An 11,730-nucleotide genomic window follows, 5' to 3' on the forward strand; every position below is an offset into this window, starting at 1 on the left:
TGTTAAATTTATGGAAAATATATCCAAAGTCTAGTATTCAGTCCAGATTGTCTTTAACTGCATCTTGTACCTGTCGCTGCACTTGCAATAATAGCGTAACTCATTGTGTATTTGTGTGAACCTTTGATTGCCATAAAAGTGTATGTCTTGTTCCATTATTGACTACATATTACCCCATTGTGTCTCAAATTCTTCTTGCATCGAAGGTTTCCATGTTGATTCCCTCTTGAAGAACTGTTGAGCTGTTTGAACAACATTGTTGCTCCATCCAAGCCTTTTTGCTATTAAAGAAAGCCTATTACAGATGTATGGATTTGAGCATGTAAATTGGTAGAAATTTGGGGGTTTTAGGAAAACCTAGAAAATTGATATTCTTGGATTTTGACCACGATTTTGGGTATGAAATTAAGAGAAAATCATATAGTTGAGTTCATGAGTTCATGGGTAAACTTTATCTTCGAAAAATTTAGGAATCCGGGCACGTGGGCCCGAGGGCAATTTTGTCAACTTTTCGATCGGGGCTAGGAATTGTTATAAATTGGATTGTAATGAGTAATTGAACATATATTAATGGATTTGCATAATTATTGGCTAGTTTTGGAGCATTGTGCATCGATTCGAGTCTTCAGAAGAACGTGGAATGCCGGTTATGGATCTTCGGAGCGAGGTGAGTCTCCTTTCTAACCTTGTAAGAGGGAGTTGTCCCCATAGGTTAGTTAATTGGTTATGTTTTCCTATTTGTGGGGGCTATGTACACACCTCTGTGTGCAGATTCGGGCACTACAGGTCTTGGTACTGAGGGTTGACAGTTCCAACAGATCTTCGGAGGTTTACTAGGTAGCTGCTTGGCGATTAGCAGCCCAGTGCAACCTCCCTCTGTCTTATTTCTTTTTCTGATTCAGTTATTTAGTAGTGTAGTAGAATTTCAGACTGGTAGTATTGTTTTAGATGCTCATGACTGGTGACACCCCGATGTCGGGCTGTGTTGGCTTTTATCTCCGCAAATTATACTGTTAAATGCTTATTTTGGGATTTTATTTCTGATTAAAGACTTAGTAGTTATTATTTTAATTGCTTAAAGTGAATTGGAAGTGAGTCGGCTGGCCTTGTCTTTACGAGAGGCGCCATCACGACCGAGTTGGGTTTAGGGTCGTGACATTAGTACTTTATAAGCTGAAGTTATTGTCCTGGATTCAATAGTTTTTCTCGTAAAGCTTTTTCAAATAACTTACACAGAAACTGCTGAAGTTATTTAGTGTATTTCTAAAAATTTCAAGTACTTTATAGTTTGGTGGACTCATATAAACTAACAAATTGTTAGACAATAAATTAAAGTTTTATATCTCAAAGCTTATTAGTTTACACACATTCAGAAAGATATAAAAAAACCTGAACACTGGAAAAGGAAAAAATTGTTGATATCTAGCAAGCTAAATTAGGATATATAAAATTATCTAAATCAACATGATGAAGTTATTTAGTGTATTTCTAAAAACTTCAGCACATTATGAGCTAAAGTTTTTGTCCTACAATCGACACTTTTGTTATGAATTTTAACCAAAATTTCAACGTAAAAAGCAGAAGTTATTTACTTAAAATATACTTAAAATTCATGAAAAAAGACAAAAACATATTTGAATCAATCCAAGTAAACTAAAAATCTAATTAATGCGAATAGAACAAAAAATTTAAAAGACATCACATAATTCACAAAAAATAATGTATATTCACAAAATTCAATTTTGTTTTCACTTACATCCTTGAAAAAAGAAAAAATTAGTTCTTTGTTTACAAGTTATTCTCTATTCGAAAAATTTACAGATTGTCTTCATATTCTCCATAGTCATGTCCTAGTTACTCTTCTTGGGTTTCTTTATCACATTCCATGAGTCCAAGGATTTGTAGCCAATTCTCTGTTGAATACCAATGCATGCCTTTGGTTATAGAACTCTAAAATTCATTTCCAACTGAACTTTACTACTATGATTCTTTTTAGGAACTCCCGGCTTCTTTCATAACAACTTTACTACTATGATTTCATGCTTACAGATGAGACCTAGACACTAGCAAATCTCAGTGTCAAACTTAAGAGATATGCCTATGCTGAAGAGCTCCTGGCATAATAACTTTGCACCATATACACATCAACCTTCATTATGTCTTCAACTGATTCATAGAAGCGGTAATACAAGTCCCTTACTTTACCACCTTGTACAGACCTCTGAATTACATTTGCCATATTCATGCACTTCCCACATATGTGCATCTGGAAGGAGTCACTAATTGTGAAAAGGCGTTCATGCAAATTCGCTGCAACACCATGAGCTATAAGACAATCACACTCCATTTCACCAAATTTAATTTCACCAAAGCGTTTTCTGTCAGACACAGGTTGATGAAGTTTACTACTATGATTTTTTTAGCAACTTCCGTCTTCTTTCATAAGAAAAAAATAAGAAAATATTGGCAAATACATGCTTGTTGGTGTGCAGCTGAGAATTCGTGGGAAGCAAAGATAATGAAGGAGAAGTCCAAAATACTTCATATGTGACGAAGAGTGGCCACATCAAAAACTCGAGCTCCAGAAAATTTGCTATTTTTCCTAAAAGTTAGATTTATCAACTAGTAAAAAGAGCAAATTATCCTGGAGCTCGAGTTTTTGATCTGGCCACTCTCCTTTACATATGAAGTATTTCGACTTTTCCTTCATTATCTTTGCTTCCCATGAACTCCCTTCTACACCCAATAAGCATGTCATTTCCTACATTTTTCTTGTTTTTCTTTGAATATAAATTTAAAGAAATATGATAGAAGTCTATGGATGACTGTGACATTTTCAAGTGAAGAGATTTTTAATATAGCCAAAGAGTGCGCCTAATCAATTTAATTTCTATAAATGTAAAAGATATCAATTTAATATCTATAAATGCTGAAGAGATTGTTAACTATTTTTTTCCAGAGAAATTGAATGTAACAAGATAAGTAGGTAGTAAAACAAGTAAGTGGTAAATGCTAGTAGTTGGTAAATGCAATAAAAAAATATTAAAAAATAAGGCCACAGTTTTTCTATAGTAAAAAAATAACTTCATTTACTATATGGTCAGAGAAATTTAAATGAAAGATGAAGTAGGTGATATAGGTGATAAATGACAAAAAGTAGCTAGTAAATGCAAAAAGATAAGTATCAAGTTAAAAAAATACCAAAACATGCTGAAGTTTTTGTCGTAAAGCTTTTTCAAAAAACTTCAGCACATTGTGCTGAAGTTTTTTAGTGTATTTCTAAAAACTTCAGCACTTGATACGCTGAAGTTTTTTTCCTGGATTCAATAGTTTTGTCGTAAAGCTTTTTCAAAAAACTTCAGCCAAATGTAATGAAGTTTTTTAGTGTATTTCCAAAAACTTCAACACTTGATAAGCTGAAGTTTTTATCCTGGATTCAATAGTGTTTTTCTTAGAGCTTTTTCAAAAAACTTCAGCACAAACTGCTGAAATTTTTAGTTTATTTCTAAAAACTTCAGCACTTGATAAAGCTGAAGTTTTTGTCCTACAATCGACACTTTTGTTATGATTTTTAACCAAAACTTCAACTTAAAAATCAGAAGTCATTTACTTTATGCTTAAGTTTTTTTCCTGGATTCAATAGTTTTTTCGTAAAGATTTTTCAAAAAACTTCAGCCCAATGTTCTGAAGTTTTTAGTGTATTTCTAAAAATTTCAGCACTTGATAAGCTAAAGTTTTTGTCCTGGATTCAATAGTGTTTTTAGTAGAGCTTTTCAAAAAACTTCAGCACAAACTGCTAAAGTTTTTTAGTGTATTTCTAAAAACTTCAGCACTTGATAAACTGATGTTTTTGTCCTGGATTCAATAGTGTTTTTCGTAGAGCTTTTTCAAATTCTAAAAACTTCATCACTTGATAAAGCTTAAAAAGCAGAAGTCATTTACTTCATGCTTAAGTTTTTTCAACAAAAATATACTTAAAAATCATGATAAAAGATACAAATTGTTATAAATAGAATTTTATTTATGGTGAATGTCCATATTTAGAGAGATTTTAGGGTTTATTACTTGGTGACTAAGTCACCCTCTCCCTATAAATAAAAGGTTCTATTCCATTGTAAATCATCCCAAAATCAATAAGAATTCTCTCTCTCTCTCTCTCTCTCTCTCTACTTTTCTCTCTAATACTCCTCTTTTTCTTTTATTGTTTCATCACACGTTATCAGCACGAGACTCTAACCTATTGAGTAGAAGCTTTGGGATTGAGCATAATGATTGTCAATTGTTCCATGAACTTCCTTCATGATTAAAATCTGGATTTAAGGTAAGCATTTTATTTTTCTCTTTCAAATTCTTGACATTCTACAATTTGATTTTAAATACAAACAAAGACGATAAACTTTGATTATAACTCTAATAGAGTTAGTAAGAAATTATAACCACCCGAAGTGGTAAAATTTCTATGTTTTGCCATGATCAAAGTCATGTATGATCGTGAGCACAAGAAGTGGAAACTCATCCCATTGAATTTGCTTCATTCTCATTCCCTTAAGAGAATGTGATAGCAGTATGTGATAAGTCTGAAAGAAGACAAAATTATTACCATGAAGGTATCAATGGATGTGGACATGGCAATAGACAAAATTATAATCGTCATCATTGTGACAATGAGAACAATAAGGATTTTCAAAATAATCCTTCACTTTGTGAAAGTAATATTTGTCATCGATTTGACATGAGATTTTGTAAAATACATATAGATGATTATGGTCCATTCATGATGTGAATGTGACACCATCTGCTTTATGAATACATATTCATTCTTGGAAGAATATGAACGTGCTAGTGGTAGTAAATATACCACACTTACCTCTAGTGACACCATCTGCTTTATGAATACATATTCATTCTTGGAAGAATATGAACGTGCTAGTGGTAGTAAATATACCACACTCACCTCTAGAAAGAGGTTTGAGATGAAATAAGAAAACAGTTTCATTATTATGGCATGAATGGTCGTTGATCACGTACCCATTGTGATTAGCCAAAATATTATGGCAGTACGATTATTACATGGCAAAAGTAGTAGAAGCAACATATCTTACCTATAATGATTTTGGCCATAACCATAATGGTATAACTTTCTCTTTAAAAGAGATATTCACCATATGGGTGTTGATGAATATGTGGTACGACAAAATTAATTGAGAACTCTGCAAGAGCCAATTATACTATTTTGGAGAAACACAATTGATTATAAATAAGGTATTGTGTTGTAGTAAGTCTCAAAGAAACTTATTCAGTTTCCAAAGTATACGCGAAAGCGGTTGATTATATTGAGACTATAAATAAAGGAAAGATTTAATATCTTCTATTACTACAACTTGTAGCAGGGTAATATGTATGTGAAAAATTACCCGCTTTATTCTCCAATTTGTACTACACAAATAAAAGAATGCCACAATAAAATAAAAGTTTATTGATATAAAAACCCATATCAGAATAAACTTAGAGTGTATTGATGATTGCATACGTCATGGTGTAAACCTGAAATTTATCAATATTGATAATTTATTCAGTTGGCATAATTGGTTTAGCCATGTTAATTTAAGTATGATGTGAAAAAAATAAAAGAGAATTCACATGGGTAAATATTGAAGAACTAGAAAATTTTTTACGAATTCTTTTATGTTACTTGTTCTCATTAATTAACAGACCAACTAAAATTGGGATTAAATCCCATGAATGCTGGAAATATCAAAGGTGAATATGGGCCCATTCACTGCCATGTATACCACATAAGATGCATCTATGAGATGGTTACATGTGCGGTTATTATTAACCCGTAACATGGTGTTTGCGAGATAACTTGCTCAATAATTTGATTTAGAGCATAATTTTCAGATTTTCTATTCAAGAAGTTCATCTTGATAAGTTGGTTTACATCACAGTTGGTTTAGCAAAATAATTTATTGAGTGCCTCCACTTAATAGCTAAACTATTTATTATGAGGATAAAGTTATCTATATCAGTTTAATATAGGTTATATACGAATGTATATTACATTCTCCCCTCACAATTGGTTCAGGGTCAGGAACCAAATAATTCCATCTTATTATTATTGATACACGGTGTATATTTTGATTAACACCATAACGCAAAAAGATGAGTTCTCAAAGTTGAGGAAATAAGTTAGTTTTTCTAACATGAGGGGGAGATAAGATAAACAGTTGAGAAAACGTTACGTGGAATGAATTATCATTTGTATATCTAGATCCTCGAATACGATAATATGAACTTGAAGTTCATAAAAAGATAATTCGTTTGTAATATATTGCAAAGCATGCCATACGCATTTGCTGACCCAAAGAAAGTAACTATATTCTCATTGCCAATGCTCATATTAAGTCCTAAAAGGACAAAATCTATGGTACACTTAAAGCGTATAGACAAATCGATTTCAAATAGAACTTCTTGATAAAGAAGATGAGCAAATGATCAAAGCGATCATAATAAGGAGGCAAGTAATCTAGAAGATCACATGACATAACACTTCATAAAATCTCATGAGAGATTCAGGTACCTGAATATATGAATGAAAGATCTCTATGTTATGTCTTTATGAAAAAATAATGTTGGAATCGATATAAAATTTTCGTCGACAACATCTATGATAACGCTAAATATAGATAAGGATCTTAAGTCTGTTTCCTACACAAAAATATTGGCCAAATGGAAGAGACGCAATTCGAATAGAATTGGTTTCATATAAAAGACATATAATTTTGTCTATGTTGTTCAAATACTAGAAAGTATAAAGTCAATGGTATGTGCAATCAGTTTTCGATATCTTATATGTCTAGCATGACATAAAAACTTGATATGCATCTAAAGTCTATTTATATGGCTTATTTGACTATACTTATATGATAATCCCTGAAGGATTTAAATTGCTTAAAGCATATACAATTCTTGATCTTGAAGTACCACATCCTCAATGCAATTTATGCACAAATGTATCTTGCTATAACTATAAGCATGATAATATGATAGCGAGAATACCTCCATGGAGATATTGAAGAGCCATTCCACGATATTTATGAAGACATTATATATGTATCACGAATGATGATTTCAAGGTGCAAAATATTCATTCAAGTTAATATGGTTGATTTATTTATCAAATCTCTACCAAAGATCTTTTGAAGATGGTGCACAAGATTGAAATGCAAATGCTTAAAGATGTGAATTGATTCTCTCATCAGGGGGAGTTAATGCGTGTTGTACTCTTTTTCCCTTACAAGGTTTTGTCCCACTGGGTTTTCCTTGTAAGGTTTTTAATGAGGCAACCAAAAGGCGTATTGTTAGATATGTGTACTCTTTTTCCTTCTCTAGAATTTTTTCCCACTTGGTTTTATTTAAGTTAAGGTTTTAACGAGGCACATTATCTATTGAATAGACATTCAAGGGGGAGTGTTTTAAATAGAACTTTATTTATGGTGAATGTCTATATTTAGAGAGATTCTAGGGTTTATTACTTGTTGACTAAGTCACCCCCTCCCTATAAATAAAGGGTTCTATTCCATTGTAAATCATCGTAAAATCAATAAGAATTCTCTCTCTCTACTTTTCTCTCTAATACTCCTCTTCTTCTTTTATTGTTTCATAACACAAACATATTTGTCTGAACAAAAATCAACTAAAAAATAATTAATGTATATCCACAAAGTCCAAATTTTGTGCACCCAATCCTCTAATCAAAAAATTCACATACAGTCTCTTCAAAATCTCCATAATCATATCCTTGTTGTTCTTCTGGAGTTTCATAGCCACTATCTTTTTTCCATTTTCCATGAGCCCAAAGATTGGCAACCAATTCTCTCCTGAATGTCAATGTCTGACTTTGATCGAACTTGAAGACATCTTTTTTCTTCAACCGCATGTCCATGAACTTAAGAGCAAATACATCACAATCAACACTACAAAAAGAACATAAAAAGAAATTGAAGAATAGTTAACACAATGGCAAAAAATAATAAACATAAGATGCATGGTAAAATATATGTGAAACATGTACTTGTTATCCTGCAGCGGTGTCTCCATCCACTTAATTAGAAATTTTTTCACAGGCCTTTTCCCATAAAATTTATTGTGTCACCCAAATTACAAGCATTTGAGACAGTGTGGGATCAACCGGGCATAATTTCTGACATGTTCAAGTGCACGATCATATGTTACACTGCCCATGGAATCATACACATATATAGTTTTATCTTTAAAGTCCAGAATTTCAAAAAAATAGTGCGTAGATCTCTGGCCCGTTCTTGGTTTAAGTCGAAATGGAAAGAATACTTTTCTAGCAGATGCCCATGAGATACCACAGGAAAGGTCGAGTCCTTTTACGTAGTTGGCCACATTTTCATTCGTTGATTCTTCCTCAAACCAACTAAATTTCGTAAGTGGCTGAATAACCACTTCTTCTTCTTCAGCATGTTGTTTGGATATCCTCTTTCTCTTTTATTTGCTCTTTTTTTGATCCTCCATTCTCTTTTCCATCCTTTTTCTAATTTTCTCCATCCGTTTTTCTGAAGGATGAATACTAGCCAGCTTAGTCATATACTGATCAAAAATTAAATTTGTTGCTACACATCTTGATTTTGGATACTGAAAGGTGATAACAATATGTTTTGCACAAGTAATATATGCCACATCCATATGCTACAAATGAACAACAACAAATGATAACATATGAAATAAAAACTTCAGCATGCATAACTATGAAGTTTAGAAAAAACGCATTACAAAACTATAAACAACATGATAAAAACTTAAGCATATTCATGCTTAAGTTTTAGCAAATAAGCTAAAAAACTTCAGCAGTTTACTATGAATAAAGCTGAAGTTTTCCAAATTACAGTACAAAAACTTTACTATAAAAAATAAGCTGATGTTTTGGGAAATACAGTTAAAAACCAATTCAAAAAACAAACTTAATAACTTACTTCATCCACAAGATCATAGTTAGGATCCATAAGCTCGGTAAAGAATGATTTTGCAATATCAACTCCAGCTAATCAATGGATTGGAATCATATTCACTGACATCTATCTCCAATCACTTTGTAAATCTTTGCATCAATCCACTGTCTTGATTAACATAATGGAAGGGACACCTTTGTGTATTCTTTCCTACTTTCCAATCTTGCCCCTTTGCTTTTGTTTAGGAATAACGTAAGGAGATCTCAACCAAATACTCTCCATACGAATCCTTTTCCCTTTTTTATCTGGTTTTTCTTTTGCTTGCTCTTCCTGCTGTTCCATCATAACTAACTGCTGCTGTTCAGCAGCAGGGGGAAAAACCACAGCCATCGTGGCAGATACTTGACTAACTCCCTACTGTTCACGACGTTCTTGTTACTCTTCACTAACAACAACAACAACAGAATTACCTTCTGAATCAGTCCCTTGTGTACTACCAAGTGAAAATGAACATAAATTGAAGTTGGGGATATCACTGGTGTCACACATAGGAGAACTGGAAATCTTCCTTTTCTTAGGATTTGGAAGAAGTTGCGATGCATCAGATGAGATCTGCAAAAGCAAAGAAAATATAAACATAAATAAAACTGATACAAAAATACATTCGGCAAAAAAACAGCTTGTAATCGAATTGCAGAAAATAACTACATGGTCTAAGTGTTGAGACACAGATGGTGTTTGCATTCCAACAGATCCACTTCCTTTACCTTCAGATATGCCTGTATCTTCATGCAAAAAAAAAATTAAATAATGCTGACTAAATTTTATAAAATAATACCAACACACTTCACACCTGTCTGTGAGCCAACAGGTGTTAATAAATGTATTTCTCTTTTTTGATATAACTGCATAAGCTCACCAAATTCTTTTTGAGCTGCCTCGAGTCTTTCTGAAAAATCATTCAAAAACATAACAAAGAAAATAAAGTATGTAAAATTTCAAACTGTAAAAAATATACTTCGATCAAATGTAATAAATTCATGATCTATAGAATACCTTGACGTTTGTCTTCCGCTGTGGTTTCCCCAAGCTGCATGCCTTTGTCGATATCAGCAGTTCCAGCTTCATTCAATTGTGCACCACGTCGAGGAGTATTGGAGTATTCTCTGGAAGGTTTTTCTCAACTTTACCTTCATTCAATTCAACATCATCAGAGAGTTTTTGAGTTGTGTCAATTGAAGCACAACTAGTTTCAACTTCCATTGCATATTCATAAAGAGGGGGAATAGATCAACTAGTTTTCTATATATATAACATAGAAATTTTTTATACCTGTAGTGAAAATTTCACTACAGGATATTATCAAAACAGTTAAAACTTGAACTCTAAGAAGGCCGAAATTCGCCACTCACAAACAAAAACTTCAGCTCTAGAGCTGAAGTTCGACAGTTACAAAACAAAACTTCAGCTCTAGAGCTGAAGTTCGACAGTTACAAAACAAAAACTTCAGCTCTAGAGCTGAAGTTCGCTAGTTACAAAAACAAAAACTTCAGCTCTAGAGCTGAAGTTCACCAGTTACAAGACAAAATATTTAGCAAAAAACATGCTGTTGTTTTTTACAAAAAACATGCTGTTGTTTTTTACAAAAAACAAAACACAAATTCAAATCCAAAAATAATGCTGAAGTTCATAAAAACTTCATTGAACTATTATAAACTTCACACTTTATACTTGTAGTGACAATTTCCTGTGTATCACTACCTACAATTTCATTGCAAATAGCTAGTACTTCTGCAAACCGATCGCCTTTCCCAATAGTGCTAGACACATCACTCGCTTTCGGTTCTAAATTACCAACAGGTGCTTGATATCCATCGCCAAACAAATTGCCTTTTGCAATATCACTTTCCAAAGCACAACTCGGTGCATGTTTTTCAGTACCAACAACTTGATCATCTGCACCTTTCTCAGTTGTTAACTCTTCATCATTTCCATCTTTACTCAGTCTATAAACACCAGATTGTTCCTCTCCACCTTTTTGTTGAACATGTTCATTGCCTTCAACAACCGCTTACTTACGAGTAGCATTATCATCTGCGACTCTATGCGATGCATCATGAGCAACATGTTCTTCAGTATAAACAACTTGATTATCTGCACCTTGCATGCTTCCAACATTCTCAGTTGATAACTGTTCTTCATCATTTCCATCTTTGCTCAATCTATCAGCACTGGAACGTTCCTCTTCAACTTGTTCTTAAACATGTTGATTGCCTTCAAAAGCCGCCTCCTCACGTGTAGCATTTACATCTGCGACTTTATGCGATGCATCATCAACAACATTAATATCCGATAGATGTTCATAATAGTCGTTCATCCTAACATATTCTAGATGGTTACTCAAATCAAAATTGCCATCGTCCATTCCATTTGATTTGTTGACAATCTTAAACAACTGTTCAAACTTCTCATCGAAATATTCCTAGAAAAAAAATTACTAACAATGATTAATCTAAATAACATTAGAAAAAATAAAAAGAATTCTCTATAAATTAGCTTACCTTCACTTTTCCAAAAATCGCATCCACAATAGCATCGCTCATCCTTTTGAAACTTATCGAAAACTTCTTTCACGATCGTGCTTCTTTCTTTTTCTGCATGCCTTTGAACCTCTATCGTTACCCTCTAGTATAGACACATAACGAAAATTCAGATATAGAAGAAAACTTCAGCTCAAAAACATGTTGTATTTTTA

This window comes from Nicotiana sylvestris, chromosome 3, assembly GCF_000393655.2.
Source record: "Nicotiana sylvestris chromosome 3, ASM39365v2, whole genome shotgun sequence".
Classification (NCBI taxonomy): Eukaryota; Viridiplantae; Streptophyta; class Magnoliopsida; order Solanales; family Solanaceae; genus Nicotiana; species Nicotiana sylvestris.